The sequence below is a fragment of the Periplaneta americana genome, chromosome 5 (genome assembly GCF_040183065.1).
Source record: "Periplaneta americana isolate PAMFEO1 chromosome 5, P.americana_PAMFEO1_priV1, whole genome shotgun sequence".
Classification (NCBI taxonomy): Eukaryota; Metazoa; Arthropoda; class Insecta; order Blattodea; family Blattidae; genus Periplaneta; species Periplaneta americana.
Window position 1 is genome coordinate 113804472 of NC_091121.1, and position 20364 is coordinate 113824835.

A 20364-nucleotide genomic window follows, 5' to 3' on the forward strand; every position below is an offset into this window, starting at 1 on the left:
ACGTTCTATGATGAGGGATAGAAAGAAGTGCTTGATGTCGGTTTCGAAGAGTTGTAAGAAATTGAAAGCGCGATAAGAGATAATTCGGAGTAGAAGTATGCATGATTCTAAATAGAAGAGACAGTGAATGTATTGTTCTTCGTTCCTTCAGACGCACCCATGAAAGTAACTGGAGGGAAGGTGTTATATGGTCAAATTTACGAGTATTGCAGATGAATCGTATGCACACATTATGAACACGTTGTAGTCTCTCAGCTAAGAGTGAACTTACATTAGTTAGTAAGGAATCGCAATAATCAAAATGGGGCATTACAAGCGTCTGAATAAGATTCTTTTTTAGACTAAGTGGTAGAAATTCTTTCATATGAAACAAAGAGTGAAGTTGAGAAAATATTTTTTTGCAAGTGTGTGTTACTTGGGTGTTCCAATTTAGATCGCTATCCATAAAAATGCCAAGATTTTTAACTGTTTCACTGTATTTAACAATAATCCCATTCAATGTTATATGTGGTATAGTACCACTATCAAGAGTACTTCGTAGACGATTATGTCCCATTACGATTGCTTGCGATTTCTCTGGATTTAACCTTAATCCAAATTTGTGTGACCACAGTGAAATCGAATTTAAGTCTTCGTTTATTTTATTTACTGCGTCACTAGTCTCATCAGGGTGGAAATGCAAATAAATTTGCAAGTCGTCAGCATACATATGGTATTTGCAGTGTTTTATCATTTTAGTCACGTCATTAATATAAATCATGAAGAGTAAAGGTCCGAGAACTGATCCTTGTTGAATTCCAGATTTCACGACACACCATCTTGAAGAATAATCGCATGCAATGACACATTGTTGACGTTCGCGAAGGTAGGATTCAAACCAAGTAACAGAACTTTCAGAAAGATGCAGAAGTCTTAATTTACATAATAGAAGGTCCGTGTCAACTGTATTAAATGCCTTACTGAAGTCAAGTAATGTCAGTAATGTTAATTTACGTTCATCTGTGGCTTCACGTATATCCTCATTCACTTTTAGTAGTGCTGTAGTCGTACTATGTCCATTTCTGAACCCGGATTGGTATTCGTCCAGTAAGGCATGTTCGGTTAGATAGTTCATTAGTTGTTTGTGAACAATACGTTCCAGAGCTTTTGATAGGGCAGGTAGGATACTAATTGGACGGAAATCATTTGCACATAATGGGGTTTTAATTTTAGGGATCGGACGGATAAAGGCTTTCTTCCAGAGGTTCGGGTAGGTAGAAGTTATGAGTGAGGCGTTGAATATATGTGTTAATGTCGGCAGTATTATGTCCAATATTTTCTTCAATAATATTATACTAATATTATCCACACCTTCAGCTTTAGAAGTAATACGTTTTATTGCCGCTCTCACTTCAGTTTCTGTGACATAAGTGAAGAAAAATATTTCTCTATCCGGAATTGGAGTCATCTGTAATTCGTTAACTGTCTGCTGTTTGTCAACCGTATCCAAGGTTATTGACTGTACCGTTGCAAAATGGTCATTTAGTTCGTCAAGAGAAACTGGCACACTGTCTACCTGAGTCCTGGGATTTCCTAAGCCAATTGTCCGTAAGTTTCTCCACAGTTTGGAAGGGTCAGCTCCCCCCTTCAAGATGTTATGAAAATGTCTCAGTTTTGCGTTTCTAATGGCTTGAGTAGTTCTGTTACGTAAGAGTTTATAATAATTATAAGAGATTTCTATCTTGTCATGTTTAAACGTTTTGTATGCAGTGTTTCTGTCCGTAATCATACTACGTATGTCAGCAGTCATCCATGGTGCTGGTGTTCTTTTTACGCGTTATTATTCGGTTGAGAAGCTTTCGTCATTCAGCCTGCTCTCAAAAAAGCTGAAAGTTAAAATTAAAAAAAAAAACAGTTATATTAGGCCTACCGGTTGTTCTGTATGGTTGTGAAACTTGGACTTTCCCTTTGAGAGAGGAACAGAAGTTAAGTGTGTTTGAGAATAAGTTGCCTAGGAAAATATTTGGGGCTAAGAGGGATGAAGTTACAGGAGAATGGACAAAGTTACACAACGCAGAACTACACGCATTATATTCTTCACCTGATATGATTAGGAACATTAAATCCAGACGTTTCAGATGGGTGAATCCAGAAATGCATACAGAGTGTTAGTTGGGAGGCCGGAGGGAAAAAGACCTTTGGGGAGTCCGAAACGTACATGGGAGGATAATATTACAATGGATTTGAGAGAGGTGAAATATGAATGTAGAGACTGGATTAATCTTGTTGAGGATAGGGACCGATGGCGGACTTACGTGAGGGCGACAATGACTCTCCGGATTCCTTAAAAGCCGTAAGTACTTACTGTTCGCTCTCTATAAACGTAACGCAGTTATGAGATAAGAGGCTGTTAGAAGTGTACGCGCAATAATTTTCATCAGGTTCATTTTAGAAAACAATTGTTCGCACACATAACTTACGTGGATTCAAAGATTGGCAGCATCTCAGCTACGAAATTACTTAAGTTAGCAGACTTGTCATTAGGTAATAATTCTTACAATCCTTTGCTGATTTCACCTGACGTTTGAAAAAGGGTATTTTTCTCTATGACTCGTCTATGTCTTTGAAATGCCATAAATTGATCGGATTGCATTTTCTACCAATAGTGATTGTGGGTTGATTTTTCCATTAACAAATTATTCTTGTGGATTCTTGGAAACTCTCCGACTATTTCAACCTGCACAACAAATTACAGTAAATAACACATTGCTTTATCGCATGTAACAACTATTTCATTAAGGGAACTGTGCCTATTATCGCACACGCGCCTAATATCGCACCCCATGGTTTCTGAGTTGAGAGCAGGCATAAGACCCTGAATGGAGTAGTAGCTTATTCAGTTCAATTAAAAGTAGCGTTAGCGCCCGCAGATGGATTGCTACGGGCTTCAATACACACTACACGCCTTTAGTCAGGAATAGCCAATGTGAAAATATTTGTAGTGTGCGTTGTTCGGGACGATTGTACAACTAACGGTAAGTAGCAAAATTTTTATACACTGTTAGTTTGATTTAGTTAGTCGTGTAATATTTTTAATCCGCTAAAGAAATATTGTAAACTTTTTATTTTTATTGAAACAAACTATTATGTTTCGTGTATGTTATTTGCCCAATATCGCACACTTACTGTTTTCCTATTATCGCACAGTGCGATATTAGGATGATGATGTGCGATATTAGGACGATGTTACTGCAAACTAATATAATCGTACAATGAATCTGGTAATTCGAAGGTTCATAAAAAATTGCCATTGCAGATGAATCCAAAATGTCGTAAGCTGTGGAAAGAGGAGGTTATGAAGGCTGCAATCATATCAGTTAGGAACAAAGTCATGGGGATTGCAACGTGCTTCCAATACTTTCAATGTTCCTAAGTATACTTTAAAAGATAAAGTCAATAGCAAAGAGGAGGATGTAGATAAGCTAGTGAGCACGAAACTTGGCAGAAAACCTGTACTTCCATTTGAACTCGAAGATTCTTTGGTTTCATATTGCTTAGAAATGGAGAAGCGATTTTATGGTTTATCTGCAAAGGATGTTAAAACTATGGCTTTTCAGTTAGCATCTCTGAATGGTTTGAAGCATCCATTTTCAAAGAGCGATGAAGCCGCAGGATGGAAATGGCTGCACAGTTTCTTGAGAAGACACCAGGAATTGAGTCTCCGGAAACCGCAAAGCACGTCTATGGCAAGGATCAGAGGCTTCAATCAGGAGAACGTAATTAAGTTTTTTGACATTTATGAACCACTGATGAACATTATAAACCATTCACCAAACAGACTGTACAACTGTGACGAGACTGGGTTGACAGTAGTTCAACACAAAGTCAACAAAGTAGTTAGTCTGAAAGGTAAGAGGCAGGTTGGATCTGTATCTTCAGCAGAGAGGGGATCTCTAGTGACTGCAGTGACCTGCATGAGCGCAGCAGGCCATTTCCTGCCCCCGTTGTTGGTTTTTCCAAGGGTCAACATGAAAACCGAACTTCTGGATGGAGCACCAAATGGTAGCTTAGCGGTGTGTCACAAATCTGGCTGGATTCAGAATGAAAGTTTTGTTCATTGGTTTCATCACTTTCTCAGCAATGTGAAGCCTACGAAAGATGACCCAGTAATTCTAGTATTGGATGGGCATTATTCCCACACTAGAAATGTTGAGCTCCTCGAACTAGCACGTGCTAATGGTGTTCATATTGTGTGTTTACCTCCACATTGCACACATAAGATGAAGCCCTTGGATGTGGCATTTATGCTACCTTTCAAAACTTACTATGCTCAAGCAATTGAACAGTGGCTCAAACAAAATGCAGGCAGAGTAGTGACTCACTACCAGGTTGGTATGCTATTGGGAGAAGCTTTCAATAAAGCAGCAACTGTTGCTGTAGCTACAAATGGCTTCAGAAAAACTGGTCTGTATCCTTGCAACCGCCATATCTTCAGCGACTTTGAATTTCAAGAAGCTTCCCCAAATAACCATGAAGCAAGTGACCATTCACCTGAAGGTTTACCAAATAGACTACATGATGCCAACACTTCTCAACCTCGGCCAGGCCCTAGCGGTATCAACGAGCCAAAAACTCCACCAAAACCAGTCGAGAAGCAAACTACACCTTTTGTTACGCCTGTTGACATTTCACCAGTTCCTACAATACAACAAAAAAATCCAACTGGTAGAGGACGTAAAAGTGGTTCTGCCGCTCTACTAACAAGTTCACCATATAAAAACCAATTGGCTGATGATGTTAAGAGGAAATCACCCACAGATAAGAAGACATATGAACGAAAAAGCGTTCAAAAGAAGCAGGCTGATAAAGTACCTACTCAGAGAAAGAGACAGAAAAAACAAAGCCAGATATCTTCAGATTCAGAAGGCGAAGAGTTGGATGATCCAGTATACATCTCCACTGATAATGAAGATAGTGAAGATGACGCAGAATGTCCATATTGCAACGGCAAGTTTTCTTGTGACAAAAGGGGAGAAAAATGGATCGTATGCACGAAATGTGGAATTTGGTGCCACGAAGAGTGTTCTGGAGAGGATGACTACAAAAGTTTCATTTGTGTTTATTGTTTGGAAGGTTAGATTTGGTTCCCTAAATATCTGGACTATGTATACCGTTAACTAACAGACATTCTATACCTTGGCAGTTGAATGTGTAGTTATTTACTGTCAAACACATTGTATCAGAAAATCTTATAATTTCCGAGCTGTATTCGTATGCTATTTTAAAAAATAACATGTTTTGTGCTTAAATACAACATATATGTAATAAATACGTAAGAAAATTTGTTTCTGTACAATAAACTTAGCATTTGTCCTATGTATTTTCCACAAAAAGAGGGGTGCGATATTAGGAGCACTAGTTCTCCTAGTACCGTTTTTGCAATTTTTCCTTTGTACTTGAAAAATAAATGCAAAATAAAAGTAATTTTCAAATCTGACCTCGCTGATATAAACATAATAACCCCGTATTAAGTATCCATGTTTATTTCAAATTTTTGTAATATATTAATACTTGAAATATTACTTTTTCAAAATGGGTGCGATATTAGGCACAGTTCCCTTAATATAAACCATTACCTATAAGTTTATCTTTACCAAAATCCTTCTTATTTTCAAGATCGAAGTGATGGTTGTTATTATAATGCTTCATATAAATCTCAATTGAACTGTTGCGGCATTGAGCTTTACTTTTATTCATAATCAAATAGTTTTGTTCCCACGCTTCTTGGAAATTTAAATGAAACCTACAATTGATTTGCCATATTCCACCATTTTACACACTCCTGATCAGAAGGCTATGGTTCCGAGTTCAACTTCTGCTATTGTATGTACCTACATGGAGACAGAATACTTTTGGAGGGAGAAATGAAGGGGTGGTGATACCACAGTCTAGTATATATAGTCACGAAGCTTGAGTTGATGAGGTTGCTAGGAACAATAGACTGTGCAGGTACTATTCCCCAGTGTCTGTAATGAGGAGACAGTAGCAACCCTAGTGTTTAGCAACTATCTATGGATGTACATTTATTACATATTGAACTTCGTGAGTGTATATACTAGATTGTGATGATACAGTGCCCAGGCCCTTATAATATTAATGAGTACTATTCAAGATATTATACATTATTAACGATAAGGTAAGGAGTTTCTTACTTTACATTCAGAACAACGCAACGGTTAGAATTCTATTTTAACGAGATTTCTTCTGTTAATTATAACTAAGTAACCCACAAAAAGGTTTAGAGGATAAAAATCTTCTAAGTAGTTGAAAAAGAAAAACAAGAAGTTTGTAATTGGGCAGAGATTTCGAAGCGTGTGTGGCGACAGACTGACGCTCTAGGGCAGACGGAACGGAAGAAGGTGATCCCTGAGGCCATTGCCCACAGCAGCTGCGCTACTCACTGTTGGCAGGACCTTGGTTGGCTTCGCGTGGCAACCGACACAAAAAATATTAAAAGGAAACAAGAGCGTTGACCGCCACCTGTTGTTACACAATATGAAAACAAATAAGTTGCATTCTGCCCCGGGCAACTGACGATTCTCCTTCGCCTTCACAGATCTCTGGTCCTACTTCATATTACTTGAATTTGAATTTACATTTCTTGTCTACGTACGTAACGCACGCATTTTGTTTGACTACTTGTATTTAAAAATTGGCTAATGTAGACATAACATTAATAATTTAATAGGAAGAATTTATTCATATTTGCAGTAAGAATTCGAACTACAGCAATCGAATACTAAAAGGTTCTGTCTGAATTTTGAGCCATCAGGAGGACGAAAAGCATATTGTATTCAGTTGGAAAAATCTTCAGCGTTTGGACACCTTATAAGTGTGGCCTGAATTCCTGTGGAAGAAACAGTATACGTCAGCATAATAAACAGCTCTTTTTGTGGCTCGATTAACCGAGAATGTGTAACACTTAAGGCCGATTTCACCAACATGTTACTAATCCACAATTAACTCATTGTAATTTAACTTAAATACGGAATCTACGTAGGGATTAATTTTTTGGTCCTACAGAATACGTTTGTTACGGTAACAATTAATATTAGAGGAGACAAATTCGCTCCGGCGCCGGGGATCGAACCCGGGGTCCTTGGCTCTATGTACAAGCGCTCTAACCATTGAGCTACGTCGAAGTTCAATCCACAGCACCGGATCGAATCTCTCCCTTTCAGTGTTTTTCCCTTTATGGCCTGTCTCCAAGTTCGACATGTATATTCACATTTTTATATTAAGTCAACTGCCATTATACAAGGAGCGCACTCAATTGAGTGACTTGGTGCCGGGATTCCCGGTAATATGCACTATTGCACAAAGAATCTACGTGAAGATTAATTTTTTGGTCCTACAGAATACGTTTGTTACGGTCCCCGGCGCCGGAGCGAATTTTTCTCCTCCAATATTAATTGTTACCGTAACAGACGTATTCTGTAGGACCAAAAAATTAATCTTCACGCAGATTCTTCGAGCAACAGTGCATATTACTGTGGAATCCCGGCCACCGAGTCACTTAACTGTGTGCGCTCCTTGTATAATGGCAGTTGACTTAATATATAATAAATTAAATATGGAAGTTAAATCGTATTTAATTCGTCTCCATTTCACCAAACTAATACACAATTATAATAAAGTCAGTCAATTTAAATCCCAATTAAGTCATCGCGGCCTTCGGAATCATAGTTGATAAAATCATATTTTCGAAAGCATGTGCCTTGTTAATGTAAGCAGAGACCTATATACTTAGTGAGTTCATTTGTTATATTACGAGAGTAAAATGTCGTCATACACAGAGGTAATCTGAAAACATAATTGAGGAGTTGAATGCAATAAGGGCCCAACCCACAAAAAGCAGTTTTGAGATAATGACCTTCAAAGTTGTCAAATTACCATAGAAATGTTATGGCACGCTCCATAGTAACACTACTATATTTTTTAGTTTTTTTGGCCATTTTTGGCAGGATTGCACTTTAATTTGGATGTTAACATCATTATAAGTGTGTGAGAGATGAATTTAATAATAACACTTCAAGGGCCCTTTTTGCATTCAACAGTCCTACAGACTGATTACATATTATGGTAATGATAAATACATATATTTGGTTGTATTCTGTCTTAACATTTAAAAATAATAAGCAAGAATAAAATTACAAACAGTTCATCTTGAAAGAATGTGTATTGAACTTTAAAAAGTTAACTTAAGCTACATATTAATAAAAAATGCAAACAAATGTTATTACTCATATTATGTTATTAATGTTCACAGCTTTATAAAAATAGTAGTCTAACATTCATTTCTCTTTCTTCACTTGCCTAATCATCTTCATTATCTTCTTCTTCTTCCCATCATCATTTTGTTAAGCTTTTGTAAGGACTTTTTCACACCACATTCGAGATGATTCATCACAATCATAGAAACAATTAAAACGATCGACCTGATTATAAACTCTTTCGAAACATTTCTTAGGACAACATTTACTAACAAGTTGAAAAGATTTACTTCATAGTCCACACCTGTGGAATAACGGTTAGCACGTCTGGCTGCGAAACCAGGTGGCCCGAATTCGATTCCCGGTCGGGGCAAGTTACTTGGTTGAGGTTTTTCCGGGATTTTCCCTCAACCCAATTTGAGCAAATGCTGGGTAACTTTCGGTGCTGGACTCTGACTCATTTCACCGGCATTATTACCTTCCTCTCATTCAGACGCTAAATAACCTGAGATGTTGATAAAGGATCGTAAAATAACCTACATAGAGTTTACTTCTTACAAATTGCCACTTGTATTCAAATATGGTGTGCCTCTATTTCGTTTTCGTTTCCTTTCGATTCGCTGATTCTGTTTCCTAGGCCCAGGCTCCTGACTACCTTCTGAGTCAATTTCTCCATCTACAGTAGAAGAGTATGCAATATCTTCTGTACTCATTATTCAAGGCTAATCTTAGTAATACTTATCAAAAATCTCCTTAAATAAATAATTATCACCTTTTTGCTCTTTACTAAACTATTTTTAGCCAAAAACTTGAGTTTTTGCACATAACACAACACCAGCTGAAGAAGATACCGGAAGTGAGAGTTTAACACTCGTTCTCTCTCCAGCCTCTCCTGAGCTCTGTTGTTAAAATACTATAACCAAACTTAGCAGGCATACTAAGCAAAGTTTAAAGATTCTAAAAAGCCGTTGAACGCAAAATGGGCCAAACCTCCCGAGGGCCCTTATTGCATTCAACTCCTCAATTATTAAAATCATCTAAACAAAAAGATGGATGGGTAGACTTTAGAAGAAAGGTTTGAAATGTACAGAGAGATTTCAATGCAAGGAAACCTCATCCAATATCTCCAGCAATATTGAAGACAAAACGGAATAATATGAAAGCAGATGCAAGAAAATATCATGCAACAAGCAAAATGGAAAGACTTCACAGATTTGCGCCATTCCAATGCCTTCAAATGTAATATTAGGCCTACATGATAAATTTGTTATTCAAATTACGAGTACTTTAGTTGCTGTATTTCAGGTAACATAAGATTGATTAAACGTTTCTTCAATAAGTGTATCATTTATTCATTCTGAATTCCAAGTACTAAAAATTGAGCAAATATATAAACATACAGTACTAATTTATTTTCACAAAAATCGAATGAATTTTATAACTGAAAAACATATACATAACACCAGAAGAAATGTCCCAACTCTTTTGGCAGAACCTAAATGCCACACTATAGCTGGATTAAGACACAGTAGGAATTATGGACCAAGATTATACAATTCAGTATTGAAAAATAATCCAGACCTAAGCAATCTACATATTCTTAAGTTTAAAAATAAAGTGAAAATGTTTGTATGATATTTGATAAATTTTATTATTATCTTTTAAGTGTTACCAGCATTATATGTTACTAATATTTATTCTATTTATCTGATGCATGTAACCTATAAGATAAAACATTGTAATAAATATAAGACCATTTTCTTAATTAATAACAGTGTATATCTCCAATAAATGAGTTCTTATCATTGCCACATATACACTTGATTGCACTTGTCACTATCTCTCTCACTACAGAGTTATTGAAATTTATATTTTCCCCGCCATTCATAAAATATTTTGTTATGATACCTCTTGCACAAAAGGGGAGATCTATAACTGAAACTTGATTAATATTTGTATATTGTATTTCAGTATTATTTGTATTTATCCTGGTATATATTAGCGAACAGTTTGACTCGTAGACATTTTGTTTTTCAGTATTAACTTCCCATGATTGTATGAGAAGATTCGAAGAGAACGGCAGTTTCGTAGACCTTCGGCCCCCCTACTACCAATAATGCACAACACAATGTCAATACGGCGGTTGCTGTCGTCTGCTATACATCGAACTTTTCTGTTGATTTTCGAGTTCATCATTTTTTTTCTGGTTATTATATGCTTATTTAAGTTGTGTTAACTCTCGCTAGTGGTTTTATATTTTATTTTATCCGTCTTAGTATTTAGCCCTATTTTATTATTGTAAATATTTTTGTTTTATTACTATTATTATTATTATTATTATTATTATTATTACTATTATTATTATTAATGATTTAATTTGTATTATTATCTTTGTATTATCTCCGTCACGGATATTCTATTAACTTATTATAATTTTATGATTATTATTATTATTATTGTTACTATTATTTCTAACATCAACTTTATTATTGATCTCTTTAAAATTTATGTAGACTACTGGACTGTACCCGAGCACGAGCATATGCTCATTTCGGGTATATATTCATTTGTATTCATTTCAAATGTAAATTGTGAATAAATTTGAATTTGAATTTGAATTTAAATAATAATATGAAATAACTATCAGTTGGAAATTCTAAATCACCTTTTGTACCATTCAAAATGTACAACGCTTATTGTTTTGTTTAACCTAAACTGCATTTGAAAGTTTTTTTCGTCCATTGTATTAAACTAATCTCTTCTTTAGGAAGTTATCCTCACCCATCTAGGTAAGAAATAATCATTTTTAATACCAAGTCTATCTTTGTCTTCGCCATAATGAAAATTACTGTCGTTAATGAAGGATTAAATATTTAAATGGCCAAATATTGACCAATTAACTTAAATGTAGTTTAATGACAGTTTAAAACCCAATTTGTGCTGGTGAAAAGCCTTGTTCCTTTCAGCGTCAATTAAAACGACTATAAGTAACAATTAAAGTTAAATAAGCTTGGTTACATCGGTCCTTATTATTATTATATCTCTGTCTCTGTCCAACGTTACATTTTGCGGTGAGGGGGAAGAGAGATAGCAGAAAGTCGTAGTGCTTTTAATACTCTGAGGCCCACGACCAAGTTAAGCCACTTAAAGATCGCTTACCCGCAAATGTTGCATTTAACATCTGTATGTTGAAATATACTGAGTGCCCGGGTGGCTGGATAAAGAGAGATGTCACCAACCTTTGAAAAATGGGTTGAGTCATGTGTAAGATGTAAGATTTTATGTACTAATCACCTATACTAGATATAATGCATTTTTGTATATAACGTGAATTTTGCCATTTGTGGTGGATAAAGAGAGTTAATTAAAAAAATATATAGTTATATAAGGTTATTTAAAAGTAAAATACATTTTGACATCGCCATACGCTTTTTTAAGAATTAGATATAGGTACACAAAACAGGAACACATTTATACTCATAAAGATATGGGGTTTATTGGTTTCAGTTTCAATTTTGAATATGTCTGTCATTTTGTTCCTCAATTAGTAACAATATTTCTTCTATGTTGTAAACTGCATTGACTAATAGATCTGGTGGAATGTCTTGAATTTGTAGCGAAATTGCATATTTTAGTTCGTCGGTAGTCTAGTTAAAAGAATCGGTCTTTCAAAAAACTCCACAGCCAAAAATCTGCTGGATTGATATCAGGAAAGAGCGCTGGCCAGGTGTTAGGTAAATTATGTTTTGTTTTGAATTTTCGTATGCCGTTTGTTAAACTTCATTTACATTCATATAATACCAACTGATAAACACTAATTCGATCTTGTAAAGTCAAAATTATTTTAAAACACAGTCAATGAGAGTGATTTAAATATTCAATAAGAAGTAATTTTACTTTTGATACATATAAATAAAACCAGTTACCATGTTAACCAAAAGAAAAGACTGTGATAAATGAACAAATCTCGTTGTTCGATACATACAAATATGTTACCATTTTGTATAGGTCTATACGTTAATTAAAAAAAAAAATGTTAAATCCGTTTCTAAATTTATGTAACTTACTTTTGAATAACCATATACTTTTTACACTATGGTATGTATCGCGATTTCCCTTCAAGTTTTAAACCAAATATGATTGTGTTACATTTTATTTGGCGGAAATAAAATAAAACGAGAATCATTTTGAATAATTTCGAGGGAAAAATTGTTCCGGGACCGGGTATCGAACACGGGACCTTTGGTTAAACGTACCAACGCTCTACCCAGGAACTCTACCAGACACCAATCCAATTTTTCTCTCTATATCCACAGACCTCAAAGTGGGCTGACAACCGTCAAGCAACCAACATTGAGTGCACACTAACTCTGTGTGACTTTAATTGTGGTTTCCTGTTAACGTACAGTGACGTGAATTATGCAAATCAACCTTTCAGGTATAAATTGATTTGAATAATTTCGAGGGAAAAATTGTTCCGGGGCCGGGTATCGAACCCAGGGCTTTTGGTTAAACGTACCAACGCTCTACCAACTGAGCTACCCGGGAACTCAGTCAGCGTCTGAAAAAAAATTCGTGCAGAAGAATGAGGCGAATTTTAAAGAAATTTATTTCCCGGTAATTCTGATTCACAAAACTAAGCTACTTGCGTAATCTTGTTAATAAACCTAGGAAAACGGGATCTGTTCTCGATAAGAAGCCGCAAGTAAATCGCCAAAGAAATCTCTCAGACGCTTCGAATTTTCGCAAACCTCAACTTGTAAAGCTAATAAACATGATTAAACATTATTTACAATATAAAGCTTATATACAGTGTTGTGTACTGTAATGCAAGCTATTTTATTTCATAATATCACAGTCTAGTAGGCCTACATACAATCACGAAGCTTGAGGTGATTTTTTGCATTGCTCGAGATACAATGCTCCAAGCGGTTAGCAACTAAGAGTACTAGGAACAATAGACTGTGCGATAGTAGCGATCCTAGTAGCTAGTGACTAAAGTTCAACTGTCATTGGATGCATACTCCCTACATATTGAGCTTTGTGACTGTATATTGGACTGTGATAATACTATAGGATATTAATTTTGTAAATTATGTACAATAATGTACATAATATTTGATCATGTAAGTCTTTATTCTTTATGATAGTGAAATAGTGAAAATAGCGTATTTTAGTGTGAATAGTGTAAAGGACTGTCAGACATTTACTGCGTTCAAAAGTTGATTGTCAGAAAGACTGCTTTTCGTCTCCAGAATATGATGTTTCTTCAAATATTACCTTTGTAGAATATTTATTTTTAATATATCAATTTTCCTTCATTATGTTAATCAGGCCTTCGATCCACCTTACTGTCTTATTTAACACTAAATTGTACTTATTTAACTCTTCAGAATTACATGTAACGAAACACATCTACATTTTACTCTTACTAGCTATTACTGTGATTATGATGATGGTGATTATTATTATTATTATTATTATTATTATTATTATTATTATTATTCCATTATGTAGTGATGTTATTTATATTTGCTACTGTTGCTTCATGTTATTTCAATTTTTCCACCTCTTCAAACGATAAATTTCCAATTTTTATATTTCTATTTCGTACTTTGTTTTTTGGGTTATTTTACGACGCTGTATCAACATCTAGGTTATTTAGCGTCTGAATGAAATGAAGGTGATAATGCCGGTGAAATGAGTCTGGGGTCCAGCACCTAAAGTTACCCAGCATTTGCTCGTATTGGGTTGAGGGAAAACCCCGGAAAAAACCTCAACCTGGTAACTTACCCCGACCGGGTTTCGAACCCGGGCCACCTGGTTTCGCGGCCAGACGCGCTGACCGTTACTCCACAGGTGTGGACTTCTATTTCGTACTATGTTCTGGTCACGAAACATAGTCATATACTTTGTGTTTTCGGGATTTACTTCCAAACCAATCTCTTTACTTGATTCAAGTAACATTCCCGTGTTTTTCTTAATAGTTTGTGGATTTTCTCCTAACATATTCACGTCATCCGCATAAACAAGCAGCTGATGTAACCCGTTCAATTCCAAACCCTTCTCTGTTATCCTGGATTTTCCTAATGGCATATTCGTATGCTAGGGTTTGTAACGAGCTAAACAACAGTGTAATATTGCTAAAGTGGTCCATATTTTGTTCTGCCCCAGTTTACGAAACAAGAGTAGGGTAAGCCGTCAGTCAAGTACTTCGCTTGCTAGACGCACGCATCCATTCACTTAAAAACTCCGTATCTCAAGGGACAAAGTACGGCCACTAATGATGGCTGTGGTGGTGGTGGTGGTGGTGGTGGTGGTGGTGGTGGTGGTGGTGGTGGTGGTGATTATGAAGATGATTTGCCATTAAAAAGAGTTGTAAATTGAGGCTGTCCAATAATTCGTGGACGTGGTTTCCAGATCTAACCTACGGTGAAGTACGAACGTGTCGCCGTGACCTAGATCGTAATTGACCGTTTGATTTGAAAGATACTGAGCAGTGTTCCGGAAAGTAGTAGCTTTCCGGTGCAGTAGCTCGAATGAGCAATTCAAACCGCTACCCTGCGTAAATCATACTGTGTTTTGTTTGCCATCGCTTCACTGATAACATACAAGCCAATACCAGAAAGACTACAAACACATTTCCTTACGACTGGATATCTAAATTTTACTTTAAGGTTATTATGCTCAGTATGAGTTCATATACGACGTAGGAAGACAGAATCTAATTATAATAAAAACCACTAATATGATTTCGCTTGGAAGGAAAGTGAAGCTGGGGGTCCCTTTATCAATTTATGACAGGTAAAAAAACTATGACTGAATGACAAATTTGAAAAAAAAATCAGTCCCCTTTTATTCTATCTCTATTAAATATATACGAGGGTAGATCGGAAGGTAACGCACAATAATTTTTTTCTGCGTTGGTGTTGCTGCTGGGATGTTGACATTTTACCGAGATATAGTTTGAAGTTTTTACAACAGACATAATTTGTTTTGTATGTGCAGCTCTAGCGAGACAAGCGTGAACTACCCAACAAAGATGGCGTACATGTTACTGTTGTCAACTTGTGAATAGCAGCGAAGTGTTGCGCGATTTTTGTAGGCTCAAGGACATATCCCGAGTGAAATTCACAGAGATATGTGTGGCGTGTACGGAGAAGACTGTATGCACCGTAGCAGCATCTCCAGGTGGTGAGCATTCTTCGCAGACGACCTTGAGAACCTTTGTGATTCGCCACGTTCCGGGCTGCAGCTATAACCCAGCGTAATGTCTCAGGCATTGAGATGGTAATTTGAAAGACTGGCGGATCCAACTGCGAACCTTATCTCAGTAGTTCAACATTTCATATGGTGCGGTGTACGATATCGTGCATGACACATTGGAATTTCATAAATTTAGTGCCCGCTGGGTGCCTAAGAACCTGACAAACGACCACAAGGGCCAGCGAATGATGACATGCTTGGACAACTTAAGGCGTTACGCTTCAGAAGGACATGACTTTCTGACACACTGGTGATGAGTCCTGGCGTACCACTACGCGCCCGAAACAAAGCAGGCCTCTATGAAGTCGAAACATGCTGTTTCCCCAGTAAAGAAAAAATGCAAAGTCACGCAATCCGCTAAGAAAGTGCTTGTGACAGTGTTCTGGGATACGCATGGTGTTTTGTTGTGGACTTTGCTAAACACGGGACAACTGTGAATGCTGCAGCCTACATTCAAACGTTGGTAAAGTTGCGTCGTGCCCTTTGTGACAACCGTCGTAACATTAATGCTGACGATGTCAAACTTCTTCACGACAATGCTCCCCCCCCCCGTTGCGGCTTCTGTTCGTGAGAAAATCAACACATTTGGTTGGGAAGTGCTCCAGGATCCGCCATACTGTCCAGACCTTGTACTGTCGGACTTTCATCTGTCTGGTGCCATGAAGAAATTCCTGGCCGGCCAATGCATTGCGACCGATGCAGAAATGCAATCAACTGTCCACAGATGGCTATACTCCAACTGAAAGGACTTCTATAACAAGGTATACTGAAACTGGTACCACGATGGGAGAAATGTGTTGAGAAACTTGACGCCTATGTAGAAAAGTAGCTAAAAGATGCGAGTTCATTTGTCTATATTTTATTTTTGTTTACCTATTAAATGTTTTTTTTTATTATTGTGCATTACTTTCCGATCCACCTACGCATCTAATTACTGAGCTAATCCACCGCTGTGGAGTACCGGTTTGCATTTCTGGTGAGAACCATTCGGTTACCTTCGGTCAAAAGGCAACGTTTTTAAAAGCAACTACAACACCAGTGCCTCTACCGGGAGCATCAGTTCGGCGCCCCTGGATTTGCTAATTGATTATGAGATGATTCCAATAAATGATTATTAACCAATCGATCCTGAGGGCATAATGCGGGGACATATGAATATTATTGTTAAGGACAGAAAAGAATGTGTGTCCCTGGCGTTGAGATTTGTTGAGAGTCAAAGCGGTAATTCTGGAAGCAAGAAGAGATAATTGATGCATCGTTTGCGAAGTTGCCATCGCTCTGGCGTGTGGTAGCCTAAGTTTGCGATGATGGCGTCTCACGGATAACAAATGTCGCTTTATAGGACAAATGGTACACTATGAATAGAAGGGGAAACAGACTCACTGGAAAACTATTCTAAAATTATTCTGTGTAACATACATGTCTAGAATCGAATTCCGAACTCTCTTACTGTGTCCGTATCTACTTACCTATTTCCAGGAAATTGTTAAGATCCAAGTTCTGAAAAAAAAAAAAAAATAAAACATACAATCAAATCGTAATGAAATCACTCATTTTAACTTTAAAAATAATACGCAAGAAATATAAAATAAAAAAATAGCAACAATCTACTAAAGCATTTTAAAATACCTTAAATATTATAATACTGAACATGAATATGACGTTGAATGTAATATTAATAGATTGCTTAATCTAACTTACATGTGGGTGTAATTTCAATGATATTGGCAGCACATGTTTATTTAATTTAACCAACAATAATTTTTGTACTTGTTTGATTTAACCACCTTCATTTACTTGCATAATATGTATTACATTGCTCCTTTCAATTCTATATTATTTGTGATATCAGCAATACATTAATTATTTGACATTTTACAGTGGGGAAACAGGTAATCATGATTACTTCCAATAGCTAGGAGGGTTCTGACGTCACGTTCCTCCCCCCAACATCCACCCCTCTGTAAGCGACCCTTAGTCGATGTGACGGATTGTCTTTGCGATGTTGAACATGTCAACCTCAGCGAATACTCATAAACGCCCATTTTAGGTAGATTGGGAAGAAAAATTCTTCTGTTGTGCTCGTGGAGAAAACGTGATATGCTTATCATGCAACAAAATCTTCATAGGAACCACAGAAGCAATATACATATACATTAATAACAAATCATAAGAATCACAGCTTAATTACAGATAAGTAATCGTAGTTTGAAGCTTAATACCTACACAATAAATCATTACAGGGAGTTATATCTGAAAGATTGATTTGCATAATACACGTCACTGTTCGTTAACAGAAAACCACAATTTAAGTCGCACAGAGTTAGTGTGCACTGAATGTTGGTTGCTTGACGGTTGCCAGCCCACTTTGAGGTCTGTGGATAAAGAGGGAAAAATTGGATCGGTGTCTGGTAGAGTTCCCGGGTAGTTCAGTGGGTAGAGCGTTGGTACGTTTAACCAAAGGTCCTGGGTTCGATACCCGGCTCCGGAACAATTTTTCCCTCGAAATTATTCAAGAAATCTGCCCTCTGTAATTAACTAAAAGGAGCTATAACCTGTACTAAGGTACAGTCTTTCAGAGAAGAGGCTGCTATTTGTACTCTATTTAAATATGTACCTCTGCTTTACTTAAAAAAAAATAAGAGTTTACAGATTCATCCATATGTGATCCGATTTTAAAAGCTCAACTAAGATTAAGAATATCGATGTGAGTTGACAATACATAGCCCGTATGTAAGCGGTGTCGAAATGTCTCTCCCAATTAAATTAAATAGCAGGCAATTCATAACTCGCAAACGTATAAAGAGAGTTCCAAACACATTAATGACAGTAGCCAGGTAAAAATTCCCAATTTGAACTGTTGATCAGAATAATAGCTACAGAATGCCATCTTGGCTACTAGGTTTACACTTTTTCTGAATGACAGTAGAGATTCTACATCCGACTTTTGCGGAAAATTCCGGTGCTAAACTTCGATGTCAGATGCTGAAGTTCCTAAAATATTTTAAAATTTTAATTACTTTATAAACCATAAATAAAATCCCCGTAGTCATGAATAATATAACTTTATATCATAGCCTCCTTATAATTTCTTACATGCATCTCTCAAATATTTATGAACGATTATGTTGAAAATCCCTTGCTCTTTCTGTACATATTAGATATCGCGAAAGGAATTAATTTAGGCACAAACTAATACAATGTTAGAAGTCTGACGGACAGTAACGTAGAAACAGAAAGAGATTAAGAAGTGATTGTTCATATGGCTATACTAACAAACCAAAATAAGCTGAAAGACACTCAGCATCTTCATGGATGCATTACGTTTTACTCAGGAGTTGAACAACGACAACATGCGCTTTACATGGAGTATCCATCTTAATAAAAGAAAAGGAATGAACAAATAGAGCTTCATAATTATAATTTTATTAATGACAGGATTATAAACATGACAAATATAATTTCTCGAACCTATCTAAAAATGAAGAGTTCAGAACCATAGTGGGCCAAGCGCCATTTATTAAAACCGTAGAAAACAAGGTATAAATTGAAGTTATTACGATAATTCAATGGAAACATATAGCAAGTACTATAACGTATACACATTAAAACTAAATGCTATATAAATCTTCATTAAACTATGGTATTCACTTAACTTACACCCTTGTTTTCTCCGATTTTAATAAATTGCGCTTGGCCCACTATAGCTCTGAACCCTTCAAATAGTAGGAATATAAACACCAGAATGACATAAGTAAGACAGCGATAAATAAATTGTATGAAAGAGTACAGCAGTAGGTACATATAAACTTGGAATATGTAAATAGGCTACTCTACATTATAATAACAGCAGACTATGACGTACCACGTGCTCTCAATAGCTCCATTGAAAATTTAACCAACAGTTAGGCTGAAAATACTTTGAATGAATTTGGAAAATCCTAACCAAAAAATTTTGAAGCGACATTTCTGTCCAAAACCTAAAATATAAAGAGTGAGCCGTAAGTAATATCATTAATTTCAGGGGGTTATTCCTTGAGGTATTACAAACAAAAATGTTTAATACAATTTTTATCGTTGTTGCTTCATTTTCGAGATAAAAAATGTTTTATTTCAAATTTTCCGTAGCGTGTTTTGGGAACGTCATTGTTTTAATTACTAATATGCTCACTCTATTTAAGAGAGCTGTGTATCATGATTCTAAATGAAACAGTTAGAGCAAGTGAACAGCTTCAAATATTTGGGATGTACTATAAGCAGTAACATGAGCTGCAGCCATGAAGACAATAGGCTTTTAATAGAAAAAGGAGTATCTTCTGCATGCTTCTGGAAAAAGAACTAAGGAAGAGGCTAGTGAAGTGAAACGAGAAGAAGCATTTTTTGAAATGTGGATATGGATAAGAATGAATCGTGTGAAGTGGACAGACAGAATAAGAAATGAAGCTGTGTTGGAAAGAGTGGGTGAAGAAAGAATGATGCTGAAACTGATCAGAAAAATAAAAAGGAATTGGTTGTGTCGATGGCTGAGAAGAAACTGCCTACTGAAAGATACACTGGAAGAAATGGTGAACGAAAGAAGAGTTGGAGGCAGAAGAAGATATCAGATGACAGACGACATTAAGATATATGGATTACGTGCGAGACTAAGAGGAAGAGAGAAAGTAGGAAAGATTGGAGAATGCTGGGTTTGCAGTGAAAGATCTGCCCATGGGCAGAATACTGATATACATATGTATCATCATAATACATAACTGAAAGAATTTTAGTTTTGTTCTTTAAATGTGCAGAAATTTTATCCGAACAAATGCCACTTTTCGTTGCGCAAAGACTATTTCAATGTTACATT

General features: G+C 36.3%; 1 protein-coding gene across 2 annotated transcripts in view; it reads right to left on the reverse strand.

The window, feature by feature from the left end:
- The window catches only part of LOC138700080 (uncharacterized), a 433777-nt gene that overhangs the window by 312704 nt on the left and 100709 nt on the right, over positions 1 to 20364 (reverse strand). Inside the window, exon 2 of one of the 2 annotated variants that reach the window (XM_069826394.1) lies at positions 16988 to 17018. The exons of the other annotated variant lie outside the window; for it this stretch is intronic. The gene's annotated coding sequence lies outside the window, so the exon portion shown is untranslated. The remainder of the gene's footprint in view (positions 1 to 16987; positions 17019 to 20364) is intronic. 2 annotated transcript variants of the gene reach the window in all.